This window comes from Magnolia sinica, chromosome 1 (genome assembly GCF_029962835.1).
Source record: "Magnolia sinica isolate HGM2019 chromosome 1, MsV1, whole genome shotgun sequence".
NCBI classification, from domain to species: Eukaryota; Viridiplantae; Streptophyta; class Magnoliopsida; order Magnoliales; family Magnoliaceae; genus Magnolia; species Magnolia sinica.
In genome coordinates this window covers 60,198,705-60,216,579 of record NC_080573.1, presented here as the reverse complement: position 1 = coordinate 60,216,579, position 17,875 = coordinate 60,198,705, and the positions used below count along the sequence as shown (strand labels likewise).

At 38.7% G+C, this 17,875-nt stretch overlaps 1 protein-coding gene across 2 annotated transcripts in view; it reads right to left on the bottom strand.

Moving 5' to 3' along the window:
- Nucleotides 1-17,875, bottom strand: part of LOC131250588 (phosphatase IMPL1, chloroplastic) — a 92,950-nt gene that overhangs the window by 31,854 nt on the left and 43,221 nt on the right. The window lies entirely within an intron of this gene.

The window sequence follows — 17,875 nt, the reverse complement described above, 5'->3', positions numbered from 1 at the left end:
CTGTGAAAACCTATTTGATAGTGAACGCTAATATCCCCTGTGTGAGGATATTAGGAGTGGAGTAGCATTCTGTGTGGCTGTTGTTTAACAGTTGGTGAACACACAGGCGAACCACTATAATTCTTTGTGTTGTGGATGTGTGATTTATATTTCCTATCTTTTATCATTCAGAATTGTGGAATGTATGTGTGGATGTGAATGTTGTAAATTTTACATTTCAAGCACAGTGGGGAATGTTGTAATAATTTAGATTTACATTTCAGCATTATATTTTTGCTATTTCTTTATTATTACGTTGAGCTTCAGTTTCTCTATTTGTTCTAGAAATAAGGTTGTCCTACCATAAACTTTGGTTTTTGGTGTAAGGTTGTCCTTAGAACAATTTGTGTTTCTATTTTTCTATTTTAGGTTGCTTTCCATTCCTATTCTGTGATTGCTATCTATTCTTTGTTTCATATTCCGCTGTATTTATTTTTAATTTGGCATAGTCCTATTCACCCCCCCTCTAGGACATATAGCTTGGCCATTTCAAGTGGTATCAAAGCCTAATAGCTCGCTCTTATTGCTTTTTATTTGGATTTAATTCCTGAGCTAACGATCTAAGCTATATATAAGATGTCAAATTTTGATAGCCTGTCAGTCACTAGGCCTCCACCCTTTGATGGCTCCAATTATGCCTATTGGAAAGCTAGGATGAGGATCTTCCTCAAATCAATGGATGAGAGTGTGTGGCAAGCCACAGTGACTAAATGGAACCCACCTACCACTGAAGTGACTGGTATTGATGGTTCAAAATCAATGAAAGTAACACCATATTTCTCATGGACCACACTTCAGAAAAATGAAAGTAGTGCCAATGCAAAAGCACTAAATGCAATCACTTGCACACTATCATCGGATGAGTTCAAAAGAATCATATCCTGTGATACTGCAAAGCAAGCCTGGGATATATTAGAAATGACACATGAGGGTACTACAATTGTTAAAAAATCTAAAGTCTAACTCCTCACAACTAAATTTGAAGAAATTCATATGGAGGAAAATGAAATGTTTATGGACTTTTACATAAGATTAAATGATATTGTAAACTCAATGTGGGGTCTTGGCGATAAAATCCTAGAAAGTAAAGTGTGTGCAAAGATACTACGCTCACTTCCTGAACGGTTCAACTCTAAGGTAACCGCAATCCAGGAACTTCGTGATACGAATAATATGAGGGTAGAAGAACTAGTTGGTTCTTTACAAACCTATGAGTTAAACTTTAAAGCTCCTAAAAGTAAATCCATTGCTCTCAAATCTTCTAAAGGTATTTCTCAAGAAAACTCGGATTTAGAAAATTCTGAAGATGATATGGCTCTTTTAGCGAAGAAATTTTACAAGATTTTCAAAAGCAAGAAAATGGTAGATTTTCAAAAATCAAATGATAAGAAAAGATCTAAACTTAGATCTAAAAGTTGGAAGTCTCTGAAAGATAGTCAATGTTACAACTGGCAAGAGTATGGGCACTTAGCAAACAAATGTCCTAAAAAAGGACAAAACAAAAAGAAAGGGAATGTTGGTTACTTGGGATGAATCATCTGATTTTGAATCTTCTTCTGAATCAGAAGATTCTGAAACTGAGTCGGGCAGTGAAGTTAAAGCCCTTATAACTCTAGCCAAATTCACTTTTTCAGATCATGATGATTCGACTGGTGAAGAAAATTTGAACAGTGATTATGAAAATGAAGATGATCTTTAAGATGCTTACAATGCCCTATACAAGGAAAGTTGTAAAATTGCTGTCAAACTTAAACTTCAAAAAGAAAAGTTTTTTAAACTCAAAGAATGTTTTGAATCACTTGTTTTAGAAAAATCCCAAATTTCAGATTGTTTTGAAAAATCAAAATGCGATTTAGAATTTAAAACCTCGCTGATTGAAAATCTGAAATCCGAAAATGAGATACTTAAAAATGAAGTATCTTCTCTTCTGAGTTTAAAGGATACATGGAGGTATGCCCAAGGAGATCCAAAGTTAGAAAAACTATTATCCGGATCAAGAAAAAGTGGCGATCGATCCGGATTGGGCTATGATAAGAATACAACTCCTGATCAAAAGTATACTCCTCCCAAGTTTGTGAAAGGAGAGTCCTCAAAAGGGAAAAGTACTTATCAAAGTTTTTCAAAAAATACAAACTTTTCAAAAACCTAAAAACAGCCATGTCAACTTTAAAAATCAGAACCGAAACCCTCTTGCTGAAAAGATAGTAGATTTACTCAAGGAGCTCTTAAAATCTAACTCAGTAGGTCTTTCTTACAACATCAGTCAGAAGAAGACCAACTATACTCCTAAACCCAAAACAGTTCTGTAATGGGTTCCTAAAGTTGCCTGCTTGGTTGCTCACACCGCTTTCAAAGCAACAAGCCATTCAAAGTGGTACCTAGACAGTGGATGCTCAGGGCATATGATTGGTGATAAAGGTTTATTCACCGATCTCAAAGACATGGCTGATGGTTCAGTCACATTTGGTGATGGCAGCAACTGCAAGATTATGGGCCAAGGTACTGTTCAACTCTATAACCTTCCTTTGTTTAAAAATGTTTTATATGTTGAAGGTCTAAAACATAACTTGCTTAGCATATCTCAAACATGCAACAATAACCATAGTGTACGGTTTTCTAATCAAAATTGTGAGATTCTAAACAACAAGGGGTCAGTAATACTAACTGGATGTAGAACGTCTGAAAACTGCTATATTGTTAGCGAATCCAGCTCATCTATTCAATCTTGTTACATGGTCCATACAGACGAGACTGACTTATGACACAAACGTCTTGGACATGTACACTATCGAAATCTATATAGATTGAGCAAATGGGAACTCATAAGAGGTCTACCCAAACTACAAAAATTAGATAAAATATGTGGTGAATGCCAGATTGACAAACAAAGAAGGAACTCACACAAAAAGGTGAATTCCAATACCACATCAAGACCACTCGAGCTTCTCCATATGGATCTAGTAGGACCTACCAGGACGGAAAGTCGAGGTGGCAAAAGATATATCTTGGTAATTGTAAATGACTTTACCAGATATACATGGGTAGTCTTCTTAAGGGACAAATCAGAAACCTTTGAAGAAGTGAAAAAGGTTCTTAAAAGGATTCAAACTGAAAAAGGCTCTCAAGTCAGTAAGATTCGTAGTGATCATGGATCTGAATTTGAGAATAGCGGTTTTGAGAAGTTTTGTAGCGAACAGGGAATATTACATGAATTCTCAGCGCCCAAAACTCCACAACAAATTGGTATAGTTGAAAGGAAAAATAGAGTGCTTCAAGAAATGGCTAATGTCATGTTGAATAGTATGAAGCTCTCTAAGAATCTTTGGGCTGAAGCAGTCAATACAGCTTGCTATGTTATTAACCGTGTTTACACTAGTAAAGGTAATAATAAAACGGCTTACGAAATGTGGTTCGATAAAAAGCCTATTGTCAAATATTTTCGAGTTTTTGGCAGCAAGTGTTATATTTTACGAGATCGTGAAAATCTGGAAAAGTTTGATACGGAGAGTGATGAAGGGATCTTTTTAGGATACTCTTTAAACAGTCGAGCTTATAGGGTTCTGAACAAAAGGACCGGTGTGATTCAAGAGTCCATCAATGTGGTCATTGATGATCACTTAAACACACCAGTCTCAAATTCAGATAATGATGAAGTACTAGTAATTGATAAATCTGATATTTCATCTAATCAGACTGATTCTGAACTGAGGATTGTTAAAGATCATCCAACCACACAGATTCTTAGAAACCCTCTCATTGGTGTTCGTACCCGTAGACAACTTGAGGATATATGCAATTACGTATGTTTTACATCCTAGATAGAACCATCTAACGTAAAAGAAGCTCTTGCTGATGAAAATTGGATTGTTGCGATGCAAGAAGAACTTAACCAATTTGTGAGAAATGATGTTTGGAATCTCGTACCTAAACCTAAAGATAAACACATTATTGGAACCAAATGGATTTTCAAAAATAAGTCTGACGAATTTGGCAATATAATTAGAAACAAGGCTAGGCTAGTGGTACAAGGTTAAACTCAAATTGAAGGTATTGACTATGATGAAACCTTTGCACCAGTAGCACGTCTTGAATCAATCAGACTCTTTATATCCATTGCGTGTTTTAGAAAGTTTAAGATTTACCAAATGGATGTGAAAAGTGCATTTTTAAATGGCGATCTGCATGAGGAAGTTTATGTTGAACAACCAATGGGTTTTGAAGACCCCAAAAATGCTGATCATGTGTATCGTCTTAAAAAGGCACTTTACAGTTTAAAACAAGCTCCTAGGGCATGGTACAAGAAGCTAACAAAGTTTCTATTAAATCATAATTTTCAAATGGGATGTGTTGATAAAACTCTGTTTATTAAAAAACATAAGGATCACATCTTATTCGTACAAATCTATGTTGATGATATCATTTATGGATCTACCTGTACTGACATGACTATGGAGTTTGCAGATTTGATGAAATCTCAGTTTGAAATGAGCTTGGTTGGGGAATTGAATTATTTCCTCGGGTTGCAAGTAAAACAAAAACCTGATGGAATGTTCATTTGTCAATCTAAATATGCTATGAACTTGATTAAGAGATTTGGATTTGAGAATGGTAAGAACTTTAATACTCCTATGAGTACAACCTTGAAACTCTCAAAAGATTCTGCAGGTAAAAATGTGGATCTGAAATTATATCGGAGTATGATTGGCAGTCTATTGTATTTAACTACTAGTAGACCAGATATCGCTCTAAGTGTTGGTATTTGCGCTAGATATCAATTTGAACCTAAAGAGTCGCACTTGACTGCTATCAAGCGGATTATACGATATGTCGCAAGTACTGTTAATCTCGGTCTCTGGTATCCTCATGAAACTAGTGTTCAATTCGCTGGGTACTCGAATGCTGACTGGGCTGGTAATCTTGATGATCGAAAATCAACCAATGGTGGTTGTTTTTATATCGGAAACTGTTTAGTTTCTTGGTTTAGCAAGAAACAAAGTTCTATATCACTTTCAACAGCTGAAGCTGAATATATCGCAGTTGGTAATGCGTGTACACAGCTTGTTTGGATGAAACGTATGCTAAGTGATTATGGAATTAAACAGGATTCTATGTTATTATATTATGATAATTCCAGTGCCATAAATATTTCGAAAAATCCAATTCAGCATTCTTGTACTAAGCACATTGACATTAGATTTCATTATATTTGGGAATTAGTAGAAGAAAAAGTTATATCTTTGGAATATATCCCTACCGAGAATCAACGTGCTGATATTTTCACTAAACCGCTCGACAAAAGCAGGTTTAACAAAATGAAATTTGATCTCGGCATGTGCATTTTAAAATGATTAATTATGCCTATTTGTATCATAGTGTATATATTTGCTAGTTTAGTTTTCAAATCTTAAAAAATATGCAAAAATCAGATTTTTTGGCCTGTACTCGACTAGTCATGAGTATCCACGACCTGTCGTGATACAACTGGTCGTGTATATCCACGACCAGTCGTGAATCACGTGGATTCATTTAAAATTTGGGGAAAACATCTTCTTCTTCATTTCACCTTCTCTCTCCAATGAGCCGACACACGACTAGTCGAACCCATCTTCCAAAATCTTCAAGGTTAGTGCTCCATTTGCATTTTACTTGTAGATTTGTATCTAGATTGCTTCTATTTCTCTCTTGGAGTTGTCTATTTCGAATTTAGTTGAGATTTGGGGATTTTCTTTTGAAAAATCTGATTTGAGAAAACCCATTTCTTAATCCTTTGCAACTCTCTATATTCTTAAAATCATTGTTGCATATGGCTTCTAGAGGAAGAAAATCAACTTCCCGTGGTCCGTCTTCTTCTTCCAGATCAGCCCCTATCACTAAGCGTCATCTTAGGGCTCCTGAGGACGATCCATCTTATGTTCGGGACATCCGATTGCGTAATGTTATTGTTGAACATTCAGTTGATATTAATCATGTTGCTCCTTTTGATATTTTTCTTATGCTCCAATCTGTAGGTTGGAATAACTTATTGCTTTGGGGTGGGCCTGCATACCGGTCCATTGCCCAATCCATGTTTGCATGCATATGTGCTTTCTCTCTGAAAAATTTAACTTTTTCTATCTCCACAAGAAAAGGGCCATTTGAAGTTGATCGACATTTGATTTCAGCCCTTATGGATATTTCAGTGAATGATGAGGGTATTCCTATCCATACTTTATATGATAAACCCTCTGTCCCTGCAAAAGTATGCTAAGGACTTATGCAATTTGGATGTACAATGGACGCATAAAGGGAATGCGCTTCCCTCAAGGTATTTGTTACCCAAATACAGAATTCTTCACAAAATCTGTGTCTAATTTGTATCCTCGGTCGGGTAATAAATCTGAATTAACGTCCTTCATGGTTCGTATTCTTCATTCTGTTGTTAGAGGTGTTACCATTTGTTTACCATCCTTGATTTGTCATTTCATCATTCAGTTTCGTCTCCATCCTGGTCATAGTGACATTCCTTTTGGATATTTGATGACTGTGTTGGCTACACATATGTCTGTCGACATGCCAGTTGGAGAGGCCCCTATCCATCATTTGATATTTAACAATTCCAATATCAATAAGATGAAACTGGATTACCTTCCTGGCTAAGGTGATGGTGTTGGCGGTGCGGAAGCTGAACATGAGGAAGAAGCTGGTGATCTTCCTCCTGATGATATTAACATGGATGATATTTTTGAAGAGCTTGAGTCCGATTCTACAAATGATCCAGATTATGAGCCTTCTTCATTTGATGCACGTCTAAGTGCATTGGAAGATAAAGTTGAGGGTCTAAATGCTAAGATGGAAAACATGTCTGTTGCCCATGATTTACAGTTCAAATATTTGCGCAAATATCTTAGGCGCTTGAACAAAGGCCTGCATCAACTTGATCCTTCCATTCCTGCTCCTTCATCTGGGTCAGATTAGTATTTTTAAGTTTATTGGTTTATAATAACTTTATTACTCCTAACTTGTTTTGAGTTTGTCACTCTCTTTAACTTAACTTAGTCAATGAATTATGTGTGTTGCTTATGCTATGTTCTCATATCTTGACTAGTTACCTCTCATATTTCTCATTGATTATTTCTCCTCAACCATCTATCTTGTGCTTCCTTTGTCATATTGTGACAAAAAGGGAGAGTATATGGATATGTTATATATGGATGTTGTCATGAGGAGGGAGTAGCATTGTTTTGTATGATGTTTTATGAGTATGTTACTTAGGGGGAGTATGTGCAGTGGTGTGCAGAGGTGGACTGAATATTGATTTACAAGTCTGCAGGATGCTGGTTGATAATAACTGGTTTACAAGTCTGTAGGATGCTGGTTGATAATAACTGGTGCATGATTCTTTAATCAGATATTCTGTGTTATAAAACATATCTTGAAAGTGTGTTTTGTCACTAATTTGAAAAAGGGGGAGATTGTAAGTGCCATACTTTATATCCCTTTGTGTTGTCAAATTTGTGGTGCCAAAGACACTGTTATGAAGCTTGCATCTGTGAAGAACAATGCTCTACTCAAGATTAACTTAGGGTGACAAGCACTGTTCACAAGTCAAGACTCGAGAAAGTGAGTTTGTTATCAAGATCTCAAGATGCATTCAAGTTCTACCTCAAGATCTCAAGAAGCTTTCAAGATTGAGCTCCATCAAGACTTCAAACTCCATTACTTTTAAAGGTCACTCGTCTCTAAAGTTTCAATGTCCTTACTTCACTATTGAGGTATGACTGACCTTAGGTTGACCTTTAGAGTAGGTCATTTTGGATACATAATTCATATGTTTTCTATACGTGAGTTTGGTCTGTTCTAAGACTAGTCTTAGACTTTGTTCGACTAGTCCTAGCACTGCTTCGACCTGTCTAAGAAATTCCTTGATCAGTCGTAAGTTTGTTACAAAAATCGAAAATTTTCTGTTAGGCTTTGACTAGTCCTGGGGACTGTTCGACCAGTCATAGGAACAGTGTCGACTGCATCTTCGACCAGTCGTAGACCTACGACTCAATGTACAGCACTGAAAATCGACCTGCTTCGACCAGTCGTGAGAGCCCACGACCAGTCGTAGGAGACCCACGACTAGTCGTAGACCACCTACGACCAGTCGTAAAACTGCTAAATCTTATCGCGCCCGAATTTTTCAAATCTATTGGTTCTACGATCAGTCGTAGAGGTCCTTAGACCAGTCGAAGGTGTGATTTGCTCACCTATAAATAGAGCACGAATCTCAGAATAAAACATGAACTTTAAGCTAAATTAATTCGGTCTTCTGAGAGATAAGTTGGTGCTCCATATAAGCTAAGTGTGCATATTTAATATTCTCTTTCTTTAGCTTTCTTAATTGATTTTGTTCCTTGCATTCCAATCTAATCTGATAAGAGGAATTGTTGTTTTCTTTTTTCTGGAATCAAAATCAATTAGAGCTAGCCCTTTTGTTTTAATTTAAAATCTATTAGAACTTAGAACCATTATAAAGTGAGTATTAGACATTGAACTTTGATGTTCAAATCTCTACTCCGACTTAGTTCTTCTGAGTTGCTACAATGAAGGAGAAAATCAGGTATTTTACAATTTGTGTAATTTACATTGTTTGGTTTTGTTTGAGGTTAAGCCAAAAAAATCTCAAAGTTGTTGGTTATCTGAGGAGAGCCAGAAAACTCAAAAGTGAGGGTTTTTGAATTGTGTAAGCCCTTTGAAAAAGACACAATTGTGAAGGTTTTGGGTGGACCTGTGAAAACCTATTTGATAGTGAACGCTAATATCCCGTGTGAGGATATTAGGAATGGAGTAGCATTCTGTGTGGCTATTGTTTAACAGTTGGTGAACACACAGGCGAACCACTATAATTCTGTGTTGTGGATGTGTGATTTATATTTCCTATCTTTTATCATTCAAAATTGTGGAATGTATGTGTGGATGTGAATGTTGTAAATTTTACATTTCAAGCACAGTGAGGAATGTTGTAATAATTTAGATTTACATTTCAGCATTATATTTTTGCTATCTCTTTATTATTACGTTGAGCTTCAGTTTCTCTATTTGTTCTAGAAATAAGGTTGTCCTACCATAAACTTTGGTTTTTGGTGTAAGGTTGTCCTTAGAACAATTTGTGTTTCTATTTCTCTATTTTAGGTTGCTTTCCATTCCTATTCTGTGATTGCTATTTATTCTTGGTTTCATATTCCGCTGTATTTATTTTTAATTTGGCATAGTACTATTCACCCCCCCCCCCCTCTAGGACATATAGCTTGGCCATTTCAATATATATGAACGCATGAGGGTCGTATACCGGTAGGCTGCGTCTCCCACTGTATCGTGGTTGGTTGAGAGGGGGTGTGGCCTTACCCGCCTGAGGGAGTAGGCAATGTTAAGCTAAGTTTGACTAGCTTATAAATGGGTCCAATATCAATGAGCCGGGCCCGATATTGGCAGGCGGATAGTGAGGTCTCTTCCACTTACCCAATTGTGCGTTTAGATAGGGGCGGCAAGCTGGCGTAGAGTGTAATAGACCCCGGTGATGATCCCAGAGATGTACGGCACTGATATGTGGACTTATTGAGTAGTTGTATACTGATCATTTTACTCACTCATTCATTCATTCACTATCCACTCGGGCTGATGGTGCGCAACTAATTGTTATGTGTACCTTTGCAATGGCCAGGATTTCAGTTGGGGCATGCGGACTAACTTGAGATTAGGAGTTTACCACAGTGAGTTTGGCTATCCAAATTTAGGTATGAGACTAGTTTGGATAGAAGTCTCTTATGATGGACCCCATAGCCTATGATACTACATACTATCATCCCGACTTCACACTCCATCTTGGTCATTTCATTCGCAAAGCATATCGCATTACATCCGCGGCATATGGCATTTTGGGTTGCTATGCTTCTGCATTGATATGGCTTAGATGAGGTTGACGGCATTCGTGGACTCATCAGGATTTGCGTATTACATTGTATCCTCAATATAATATTTGACTTACTATGTCTTCGCATTGCATAGCTGATCTACATTGCTTCCTCAGTATATGATATTGACTTATTATGTTTTTGCATAGCATAGCCTGGATAAGGCTGATGGTATTTGTGGACTTACCAGCATATTTCCGCATTGCTCTGATATTGCATACTTAGCACTTACCTTGCGCACACACTTACCCCATCCTCTAAGCTTTCTATAAGCTTATACACGATAGATGCATGCAGGTGGCGTTAGGTCGCAGCAACGTTAAGCTTAGAGCGTGCAGCTGTCTTCTGGAGCTTCGATTTTCAATATATGTATTTCCCTTTCAACATTGTATTCAACTGTTTATATTAGCGGATATGTGATGATGATGTTGCCTTTGTGATTTGGGTAAACTTATGGTTATGCTTCTTATGAGAAAAATGTACGTTGGAAAATTCTCCTTGTAGGATCCCAGGATCAGAATTTGGCGTATGGGCGCTGGGAGCCGAGAATGGGGTACTACGGAGGCTGTCGGCATCGGATTCGGGGATCTGGAATTCTATGAGCCCAGTTTCTGAGTTTGGGGCGTGACAGGGGTGACCCGCTTGAAGGAATACTTAGCAGGAGGAGATTGGATTGTTATAGATTGTCAAAAATGTTTGAAGGATGTGAGCACAATGAAAAAGGAAGTGATGAGAAAATGGGTGAAGATTATAGATGATCGTGCTGCGCAAGAGAGGTGGATTAGGGAGGAGTTAGGACGGCCAGAGCAGTGTTGAGGATGTACTAGATTTGGATAAGGACATGGATCCCGATTATAGACATCGTTAAGGAGTCTTTACAGGATGAGTGGCAGAGGGATCGGGAGAGGTGGTGGGAGGCGAGTAGGCCCACTTTTAAGGGGGTCTACATAGGAGGTGCGTGGGGGGAGCGAAGTGGGAGTAGTAGAAGGGGAGGTTGTGGGGGTTGCGCTGCAGTAGTAGCGTGTTGGTATCGAATCTACCTTTAGATCCTAGGATGTATAAAAAAGGGAGAAAGCAGAAGAGATTAAAGAATATATTTGGTGGAGGGGATGTGAGGAAGAGGGTGGGAAAGTACATTGCCAAAATTTTTATTTATGACCACATCCCATCGAATGCAACGGCGAGCTCGCACTTTAGGAATATGATAATTGAAGTGCATCGTGTGGGTGAGGGAGTGGTGCCACCCATGCCACGTGATATAATAGGAAAATATTTAGATGATGAGTATGCTAACATGCAATGTTATGTCGAGGAGTTTAGGCCATTGTGGGAGATGCACAACATCACTTTGATGTGTGACGGATGGATGGGACTGGAGAGGATGTTGGTGATAAATTTCATGGTCTAGTGTAAGGTGATGGGTAAGGACAAAAAGGACGTGAATGGAGGTAGTAAGAAAAGCCTTGATGACCCATGGTCTAACTAAAGGTCTAGAGTGTAGTGGAATGGTGGACAAGATTCAAGCAGTCGAGCCCAATTAGTTGGCATAAGGCTCATATGGTGGTGGTGGTGGTGGTGATCCTGCCCATAAGAACTATTTTTGGATCTTTTTAATTTTCTTTACAACCTAAGTTAAGATTTTCAATACTAAAAAATAATAATTTGGAGATGAGATAATGCTGACTTGATAGGGGTTATTCTCTCCCCCAATAATAGGTATCCCTTCTTCCAAGCAGCCAACCTTTTTTCAATCCTTTCAAGAACTGAGTCCCAAATGGAAGAGAATGTGCTCACCAAGGTATTCCAAAACAGTTACGGCCGGTACGTAACAACAATAGTGGTAATTGTTACGCATTACAGGTCATAACGACTGTTATGAAAATTTTGTTCTGTAAAGGCCTATTATGGGGCTGAAATAGGTTTTTTTTTTTTTTTCTTTTTTTTTTTTTTAAATAAAAAAATAAAAAAGGGGACAATGTCATATAGTTGTCTATCTTTGAGTCAAAGACAAATTAGAGCTTACTTATGGGGTATTTCCAAATCAGAGCTTATAATTTTAAACAGTTAGTCAAATAACTGCTTGCCGTTTAAAATAGATATGTATGGTGTATGTTCCTATACTGTATTTCACAAAAAAGCAAAAATGCCCTTGCTTGTGAAGGCAACCGCAACGAAACCAACGATGGGGTGGGGCCCTGAATGTAGGGCCCATCTCGATGGATGCATCGTATATCCACATTGTCCATCTATTTTGTCAGCTTATTTTAGTGCATGGTCTAAAAATCTAAGGAAATACAAAATTCAGGTGGACCACACCACATGAAACGGTGGTGATTGAACGCCCACCATTTAAAACTTCCTAGGTCCACTATAATGTTTATTAACCATCCAACCTATTGATAAGATTACACGGACATAGATGATATGAAAAAAAAAAAAAACAAATATTAGCTTCATCCAAAACTTTTGTGCCCCACAAAAGGTTTTTAATGGTCACTAATCACTGTTTCTTATGGTGTGTTCCACCTTAAACTTGTATTTGCTTCATTTTTTCAGAAGACGCTCTAGACTAAGTTGACAAAACAAATGGACGATGTGAATATACAATAATGCATACATCACAGTGGGCCCCATGGTTAGGGTAGAACCCACGTCGCTTGTTCTATGGTTGCAACGGAGGTGGCTTTGGTGGATCCATGGATCCATTGAAGTGGGTGAGATCCCTAATTGTGGGGTCCACCGTAATGTTTATGTAATGTTTATTCTCCATCTAACCTATTGATAAGGTCACACAAACCTGGATGTAGGAAAAAAACAAATATCAGCTTGATCCAAAATTTGGTGGGCCATTAATGGTCAATCACAACTGTTTTCTATGGTGTGGTCCACTTGATCTTTACATCTTCAATTTTGGGCTCGTGCCCTAAATTGATTTAGAAAAATGGATGGACAGCGTTGATATAGAATATAAACATCAATGTGGGCCCCATGGTAAGTGTTGCACCATCTTGGGTGAGGCAGGGCGCACCTAATCTACCATTACATAAACCACGCAAGCCAATAGATAGGTTACTGTGCAATCTCAAACCGAACGTACGTGGGCCCGTCTTTATGTTTTTGAGAAATTCACCCCATCAATCTGTTTTTCCAAATCCTATTAGGGCATGGACCCAAAAACGAGGTAGATCCAAAGCGCAACATGGCCACATTGGCCTAAAGATGTTTCAACGGTGGATTTCAATCTCCATTGTTTTGTGTCGTTTGGTCCTCTCGAGATTTGGATCGGCCATATTTTTTGGACCATGCCCTAAAATGATATGGAAAAACAAATGAATGGCGTGGATTTCTCACTAACATCAAGGCACTATATATGGGCATGCTTGTCGTTGTGGAATTAATACGTATGATAATAAGCTCGCAACCCAAGACACTGGGTTGGTTGCCATGCGATCCTAACCCAACCATAAGTGGCGCTCACATTGATGTTTATAAAAAAAAATCCAACTCGTTCATCTCTTTTTCCATCTCATGTTAGGGCATGGGTCCAAAAAGAAGCAAATCCAAAGCTCATCGTGGGCCCCATTGGCCCCAAGATGTTTCAACGGCGGAGTTCAATCCCCACTGCTTCATGTCGTTTGGCCCACTAAACATTTGGATCAGCCTCGGTTTTTAGCATATGCATAAAAATAGGATAACAAAATAGATAAACGGGGTGGATTTGTCACTAACATCCTATAGCCCCATGAATGTTTGAATGGTGGGTGTTTAATTCCCATTGTTACCTTTAGTTTGACCCACATGAGCTTTGGATTGACCTCATTTTTGGGCCCATGTCTTTTCTGAGATGGCAAAACAGATGAACTGAGTGGATTTCTCACTAACATCAAGGTGGGCCCCACTATATATTAACATGTCTAGCAGGTTTTTCTTTTTAAAATTTCAAATTTCAAGGTAATGTCAGCTTTTTATAAGCAAACAGACAATTCCACGAGCTTTTTAGTAGGTTAAAATTTTAAATTTCAAGGGCAATATTGACTTTTTATAAGAAAACGGCCACATTCTGTTAGAGATGTGTGAGTTAAAGTAAAAAAGAAGCTATTTGTTTGTATTTTGAAAACTAGAGGCACTGAAAAGAGAATATTCCAAAAGTAGACATTTTTTTTGTCAATATACCAAAAGATAAGCACCCATATGACAATAACCCTAAAAAAAGTCATAACAGACATTACGATCCATATTGTAATGGTCACAACGGCTAGCTGTTACGACCTTAGTTGCCGTTATGGAATACCTTGATGCTTGCACCCAAAGGGGACCCAGATATGAAGCTGGGAAGCCTTAGTCATTGCATCATATCTTCTCCGCAAGGTGAATAAGGTGCAACTCTACAACTTCGATGTTAACCACCAAAATTTTACTCAGATTAACAATGAGCCCCGAGACAACTTAAAAACCTCCAAGGATACACTTATCATTTGCAACATTCCTTGAGGAGGACTTCAAAAACAACATTGTATTGCCAGTTAATCAAAATTGTGAGAACGACAATCTGCTCACTCTAAATCCCTTCTATCATCCCACATCTTTCTCCTCTAATAAAGAGGCTAATAAGACCTTCCACCACCAACAAGAACTGAAAGGGGGGAAAAGGGTCTCCTACTACAAGCCGTAGAGCTCCTAAAGTAATTGCATGGCGACCTGTTGATAAGAACAGAGAAATAGGTTGTGGACAAGGTATTCCATAACGGTAACAGTGGTCATAACGGCCATCGTTGTTATTGTTATATTACAGGCCATAACGGCCATTACGTTTTTTGTTTTTTTGTTTTTTTGTTTTTTTTTCAGAGAAATGGGTTAGCAAAGTTGTTTGCCCGGGTATAGGTTCTTGAAAAACTTGACCACAATATTTTAGATCTCTTCTTTATCTTTAACTAAATTCCCATTAAATAGATGACTCTTAATGATGTTCTTCCTCCTCCTGGCATTTGACCATACCGTGGAAATAAGCCATGTTTCAATCACCATCTTTCAACCACAACACTCTTGACATTTGCCTCCATGGCATTTCCTCTTGATGAGAGAGAAATTCCACTTCTTAGCTCCAACCTTTTTATCATGTCAGTCTCCTATGCCAACCATGGCCTCCTTATCAATTTGTCCAATGTGGTGCAAAATGAACTCTTGACTTGTAAGCTTCTGATGACTTCAAATCCATAGCTCAACCTTTCTAATTAGCTTTAATAATCAGCAATTTCTTACAAAATTTGAAACCAGCCCAACCATCAACATTAGCATTTGACCACCAATCCTTCACCAACTTGTAGAAACCAGGACTTCAGAGCCACTTATCTTCAAATTTGAATGGTCTCGAACCCCAATAGACAGTATCATTATCCAACAAAATCACATTATGCTTCGATATTAGTTTAGAAAGGATGGTATAAAAGGAATTGAGGAAAGCTTCTCCCGCTCTATCCACAGATTCCGTCCAACCTACACATAACAAGTTGGTCTTGGTGATTAGATCAAGTGAAAGCCCCACCCTCGAATGGAAGATCCAAAAATTTCATGGCGACCCACAAAATCTACTAAATCTCTCAAAACCTTTTGAAGTTTTGGAGTTACCAACTATTTCGAAGGCAAATTTGATAACATTGAAGTTGCTCCCTAAGAACCAAGGTCTCTGCAACCACATCTTAATTGTGTGAAGCTCTTGTCACATCATGTCTCTTTGGGGTTAATCTGATGGGCCATAGATGTTAGATAGCACTATCTCTATGCCATCGAAGAGATCAGATAGGCGAACCGATGAGGAGAAATCTCCAACCTAATGATCCACCTCTTGGAACTTATCTTTATCCCAAACAGTGATCAGATCGCTTATTACATCTATGGCCCATCATATTAACCCCAAAGAGACATGATGTGATAGGAGCTTCACACAGTTACGATGCGGTAGCGGAGACCTTGGTTGTTAGGGAGCAACTTCAACGTTGGATGGCACTATCTCTATGCCATCGAAGAGATCAGATAGGCGAACCGATGAGGAGAAATCTCCAACCCAATGGTCCACCTCTTGGAACTTATCTTTATCCCAAACAGTGATCAGATCGCCTATTGTGCCTTTTGCTGCTTTTGTTGCCCACTCACACTTACTATTTCCCCAAATATGGAACACAGTGGCATCTTCAACAGACTGAATCTACAATTCTTGAATTTGGAGAATCCTAGTCCTTTTTCTCCCCAACTGGCGCACCGCCCACTCTCATCCAGTCGACTAGACCCCTAATGTTCCAAGATAAGATCTTCATGGGTCAACCGCTATGCTCCCCTCCCTTGCCGCTCTCCTGCTTACAGCTCGATCTCTCATAATGAGTCTTCCCATCGAAGTTCACCTAAGAAGTCAATTGAAGAGTTTCTCTATTGGATTTAAGTGACCCTCCCTTACCTTTATCCTTAGTTGTTCTTCAAAATCCATTCTATTCGAGGCTTCAAAAATGTTCTGAAGGTTTTGCTCTGGGTGCATGCAAGAGAGGCAATTTTTTCTCCCTCTTTTCTATCCCTGGCAAGGCCGGTTTTGACGTAGGCCCATCATATACGGGTTCCGAGTCGATCTCCACGTCTCCCCATCTAATGGCTTCTTTACTTTGAATTAAATGGAGGCATCTGCTACATCAAAAGTTCTCTCGAGGAACATAGCAGATTGGTGGAATATCTACCGTGGAGAGGAAGATATCATTGTTTCTTGTGGGACCAACTTATGATATCCATGTTTCTTTTCCAAGCCCCTTCATGTAGATTCAACCACAATCTGATGCTTGCTCGAGAAGCGGGGCCTCTTCCACTACATTTTTTTTCGAGTGCCACTCATGCTCAAGAAATGCCTTGGAAAAAAAAAAGAAAAAGGAAACCCCAATAGGGCTCTTCCTAATGTGTTAGCTATTAATGAGGGCTTCATCTCCAACATCCAATTATTTTTCATCTATCAAATGGTTAATATTAAGATCCCTAACGGACGATGCGCTATCACTACCCGATGAGTCATCTCCACGAGAGTCCACTAGATTGTCCTCCACAACATCTCGCAAGATTAGGTAGGGGCAAATGACCCAGGAGAATCACCTGACAAAAGATATCTTCGACCCAAATGGCAACACATCTCTCCTTGCAAGGGGGTAGGTAAAAAGGATTCCTTTCTGAAAAGGCAAAACTTTTTATTTCTTTCAAAGATATCTCTGACCTCCTTAAATGATCCACAACTTTCCACACCATTCTTCTGAAATGACAACTGATTGAGAGAGGGATTGCTAACCACATTATTAGTCTCCTTCTGGGACTCACTGTCCTCCACCATGGGATCTGCATCTCGCCAATCTTCCACAACTCCGACATCTAACTGACTCCATTCCGCAACACTTCAACTGAGAAGCTTTTATCCAACACATTAAGAGAAAGCGCATTTTTAACCTAGCTTCATTGCTGAGATATATTTTGCTTCGGGAAAATTCAACTCCACTCCCTATAACATAGAGGGGGTTGACTTCCAAAACCCTACCCAAACACTCCCCAATCTCCAAAAAACACTTCCAAGAACCAAACATGGAGGGGAGCCAATGGATCCTACCTTGGGTTGAAATCTCACCTGAATAAGGAAGGAGAGTTACCACGAGCCTATGTTTGGGAGCGCTTCCTCTAATTAAAATTTGAAAAGAACATGTGTATCAAAAAGCTTGAGAATTTGTATGTTGCCTTTGATTAGGGACCTTACCTAGACTCCCAAATCCAACAAACATTCCTTGTGGACTTCCTCCTATGTCACCCCAACGATCATGGCTTTGAGAAAGGCCTTCCACTCCTCTACTGCTTCACAGTCTACCCAATAACAATCCCCTGCAACATTC